Genomic DNA, 5468 nt, shown 5'->3' with positions numbered 1-5468 from the left:
AGCATATGTTATCCTCCTCAAGCTTGACAAAAATAAAGAGGTACTGGTCAGCAATGACTGGGGAAAAATTGGGAAGAAAACATGAAGAAACTTTATTGGTAGCAAGTCGCTCTTGAACATGACACTTTCACTCCGCATCCGAGTCAGGTTGGGTTGTTCTGTTCACTGGTCATATCACCATTGGTCCATCACACCATCCACATTTGGGGTTAACACTACCAATCCATCATGTCAGTGTCACTGATATGTTCAAGAGAAGGCGCTCAGAGAATTCACCTGTCTCATCCACTGCAATACATTCACACTCCATTATTTCATGACCGCCACCCTGAACCTTATATCATCAAATCTTTTTCACCTCCATTAAAATCATTTTCTCCGTTCCGTGTCATAGATGTGGGATTCACTAAGGCCCTCGTATGACGGATCGCTTCTTGTCGACATCAGCTCATTATCCAGGAAGTCGATCTAGGAACAACCCTTTCAGTACTTTGAAGCTTGGATGCCTCAATGGCAAGTTTCTCGCTTCCGGTGCCAGGTTTACATCAATGGCCTTCGACCGAAAGATTTTGCATGGTGTTCGACGCCAAATCCCTTATTCACACCAAGTGAATTGTACTGTAGTACCTTGATGGTCATCATCATTATCGGTGATTCCTCTCACGCCTGCTAACAACTTACATCATTGGCTGGTAATCAGGCGATGTCTTTCCATGTTCGACTCCAGAACATCTCTCACATGGATCGACTTGTACTTTGAGTGAAGATCAAGTGAGATTGAAGACCCCAGATATAGTTTCATCCATCCGGGCTGTGATATATTTTCAGGAGAATAAAGACATCAAATGTACATCATTGCTGCACAGATAATCATCCAATCAAAGGATGATGGCTCTACCAGAATCATCAGTCTGCACTCAGACGATTGTCTGTCTTATGTACATGAAAATGAATTTATAAAGCTGAGCATGGGAATGCCCGCGTTAGCTAGATCATGAAGATAATGTATTGTATTGTATCTTATTACAGGTCGCCTTCCAGCTCGAAAAAACTTCGGATCCTCATGATAAAGCATTTCACCCGACATCAAAAGATTAATGTCCTCATGCTTTATGGGGAAACTGTTATAGACATTTTTGGGCACTGCAACCCCAATCAAACATGTCCATAAACCAAGGGCTCCTAAGTCCCTAAAAGTGTTGTTCCATCCCCTAAAAGAACAAGGTCAGGGATTACATCATCTCCCAGAAGTTCTCCATGAAAAACTACTCAGAACTGGTCAAAACTATACCATCTCACCTGCTCCATGGTCAAAGTGCACTGCATCCCACCTAAATGCACACGGGAGGTGCAATGCATACTGAAAATCCCTTCTATGGGGTGCGATGGGCGAGAGTGGACAAATGGCAGAGTCAATTTGCGAGGTGGATGATCATGGAATCTTCTAGAAACTTCTCCTGTGACACTTGCCTCTCTGCATTCGCCCAGGGATGAGTAAGAGATCATCAATCTCCAAGTGGAATCAAGAACAATCAGAGAGAGGACACTAATCAAATCTCAGAAGCTAACTCACCCTCCTTGCAAACATCTATATATGGATCCCTCATCCCAGATATCCAAAGGCTGGAATTTTGCATCTTGTAAGGTAGTTCTGCTGGTTTCTTGGTGTAACATCATAGCGTTGGGTGATCTAAGCTTTTCATGAGGTGAAGAAGGGCTTTCTTGCTGAGAGGATGACACTGGGTCAGAAAAATTGGTTGTAATCTTCTTTGTTATTCTTGATATTAATAAAGCTATTCAAGTTTTCCTCCACATTCTTGTATGATTGATGATATATGCATTTGTGTGGTCAATATATATTTGGTCCTATATTGTTTATGATATTAGATCTCTGTTCTTGGATAGTGTTATGCTGCTTTGATTCCACAGGTGCTCTTTGAAGCTAGGGAGACGAGGAAGCGAGTGGCAAAGATCTATCAAAAGGGAGAGGAATCAAGCAAGGAACCAAGCGCAAGACAAAGGTTGGTCTCCTTAGTTCCCCTCTTATCTACTTCTCATAAAGGAAGACGAAAGTAGTTTTAGTTTGTTTGTTTCTAAGATAGCTACCAGTCTTAGTGGGACTAGCAGCTCTTCATAGACACTAGATATCCTGATAATAGTGAGCGCTACAATGCGCCGACTAGGTACGATATATTCCATCGGCATGACAGCTTCCATGCCATAAACTAACCGGAAAGGTGTTTCTCCCGTCAGTTTCTTGCACGTTGTACTGTAAGCCCATAGCACTGCAGGTACGCGTAGGTCCCAATCGCTTCGCTGCACATTGCACACTTTGATCAGCGTAGTCTCCAGTATTTTGTTGAATGCTTCTACTGTCCCATTGGCTTGTGGGATATACGGTGTGATTTTCTGATGATACACCTGGAACTCTTCTGTGAGCGCGCTGATGGTTTCGTTCAGGAAATGTGTACCACGATAACTCATTAATATTTTCAGACAGCCAACTCGAGTCAACACGTGTTCAAACAAAAATTTCGCAGCTGTATCGACTGTGCAGTCTTTGACTGACTGTGCTTCCACCCATCGTGTCAGGTACTCTGATGCGGTGATGATGTAGCGCGCGCCCATCTTTCCCTAAGGTTTGATAGGTCCCATAAAGTCAATTTCCCATTTGTCGAACGACTGCAGTGTGATTTGTGGATTCAACGACATCTCGTCCCTCCACGATGGTTTTCCGGTCCTTTGACATATATCACAGGCTTTACAGTGTGCTTTTGAATCCTAGTGAAGGGTTGGCCACCACAACCCTGCGCTAAGAATATTTTGTGCAGTCGCTCGTCCTACACAGTGTCCTCCTACAACACCCCCATGTGCTTACGCGAGGATCTGATTTCGTTCAAATTCAGGTATGTACCTTCGCAATATCTCATCATTTTCCATTTTACATAGGTGCCCCGCGATGATAGAAAAATCAGCCGCCCGCACCACCAATTCCTTCTTCTGTTGGACAGAGTATTCCTTCGGTGCGGTCCCTGTTGTTAGAAAATGGATTATATCTTTGAAGTGTCCGTCCACGACGGACCACAAAAGAGCTGTGCGTCGGGTAATCCTTCCTCCAAACTAGTAGGTTCCTTGCCTGTCTCAATACGCGACAAGTGATCTGGTCCTGCGTTTAGGCGTCCAGGTTTTACCACGACCTCAAAATCATATTCTTGGAACAATAAGAGCCACCTACATATGCGCCCCCCCAACACAGGCTTATTGACCAAGTACTTTAGTGTGGAATGGTCTATATACATCTTGAAATGTCCTCCTAGCAAATAGTGACGATATTTTTGGAGCGCGTACGCCATCGCCAACCCCTCGTGCTCGATTGTGGAATAATTCTTCTCGGCTTTGGAAAATCTACGATTTGCAAATGTGATAGGGTGATCCAAGCCTTCTTCGCCCTCTTGTGTGGGCACTTCTCCTAGTGCGATACACGACACATCAACATGGACATGAAACTCCACATCCCATTTTGGGAAGACCAGGATTGGAGTGGAGGCCAATTTCCACTTTAGAACATCTAGGCTCTTCATGCAATCATCATTCCAGCAGAATGTGACATCCTTTTTCAATAGTTTCTCCATCGGCGCGATGATTTGGGCATAGCTTTTGATGAACTTCCTGTAGTACCCTGTGTGTCCCAAGGTAGCGTGCAGCTGTTTAACACTTCACGGTGCTTTCAAATTTAGAATCACTGCAATCTTTGCGGGGTCCACCATCAGTCCCTATTTGCAGACCACATGTCCCAACAGGTTCCTAAAGGGAAAGAGGAATTGCACTTCTTAAGGTTCAGCGCAATCTAGTGTCGTCGGCAAGTATCTAGCATCAAGCGTAAGCTTTCTACATGGTGCTTAACCAATCCAAAGACAGTTTAATCATCCAGATAGACCTACAGGAACTAGTGGATGTATTCTTTGAATGCGGCAACAATGATGCCCGAAAAGATGGCTCGCGTGTTCTTCAATCCAAATGGCATAACCGTGTATTGAAGGCAGCCCCATTCCCTTGTGAAGGTCGTCTTGCTCTTGTCTTCCACCGTGATTTTGATATGGTGGTAGCCTGAGAACTCGTCCGTGAAAGAGTATGCTTCTTGTCCGCCAACATTTTCTAATACTTCATCTGTGAACGGTGTCAGGAATGGGTCGTGTACACAGGCGTCATTCAACTTCCTGAGGTCCACACATATTCTTATCTCGCCCTTTTGCTTTTTCTCTTGCACTACCATAGGGCTCACCTACTTGGATTCTTCCACTGGCTCAATAATTCCGGCTGCGAGAATTTTGTCTAGTTCTATGTGGACCTTTTCCTTATACTTTAGATTCAAGCAGTAAGGCCTCTGCTTGACTAGCTTCGCGTCGGGTTTCAGGGTGATATTCATCATCCCTAAGTCACCAACGATCCCTTTTATGTCCATAATCTTGGTCGGGAATAAGTCTTGGTACTCGCGGTGTAACTCAGCGACCTTATCCACCATGGCATCATCCCAATAATCATCAAGCGTTGCATAGTTTGGTTCAGCCTCCATCCCAATGTTTACCTGATTCATTTTTAGCGGCGCGGTGATGTCAGGATCTTCAATCAATGGTCCTCGAACCTCACGACAGCCTTCAGTTTCTGGAATGTTAATTTTTCATGGATCCTTATCGTCCTCCTTAATATTTACATTGTAACAATCTAGTGCGCAGCTCCGCTGGGTCGCCCATTCTAGCTAAAGCACCTCCATTGGCTCCTGGGGTCTTTTGAAGGTAGCTGCTTTTACTGCTTGTAGTGCATCATCAACAGTATCCCACCAACGATCTTCAAACATGAAGGTCAACAGGAATCCTTCGCTCAAGATATCCCATTCGCTCGTGCCATGGCGGAGCTCCATCTCAGTATACCAATCCATGGGTATGATATCTAGGGTATGACAGAACAGATGCACCCACTCAGGTTGTGGTTCTTCCCCCTAGACCTTGGTCCATTTTGTGAGGTGTGCACGTGGATTATCCCGTCCATCATACTTTTCTGTTAGCCACATCTAAGGTTTCTCAAATCATAGGCGCATCATCCTTTTGCATTCCTGCTAGTCCTCAAAATTCTGCTGGTGTGTACACCACCACCTTGCAGGCGTAGCGCATAATACCCATTTCAGAGCATCGAACCGGTGCTGTTCCGACACTTCTTTATCAAATTTGTTCAGGAAATCATCCACCGCTATCAACTCGTCATACATAGGCATATCCCTTACCTCTATTGCCACACAGCGCAATGACCTTACCATCATGTTGAAGTTGAGCATGGTTACCTCATGTAACCGGTTCTACCATCGTTTTATCTCTTCGTCCCAATCTGAGGTGCAGGAGCTTTCGTGCTCCCACGAAATCCTACCATCCGCTGTTGGATTCACCCAATCCTGCTCCCATGTGGTTATCTTGTAG

Source organism: Pinus tabuliformis, chromosome 1_1 (genome assembly GCF_031772625.1).
Source record: "Pinus tabuliformis cultivar Carrire ecotype Pingquan chromosome 1_1, CPIR1, whole genome shotgun sequence".
NCBI classification, from domain to species: domain Eukaryota; kingdom Viridiplantae; phylum Streptophyta; class Pinopsida; order Pinales; family Pinaceae; genus Pinus; species Pinus tabuliformis.
This window is presented reverse-complemented; position numbering follows the sequence as displayed.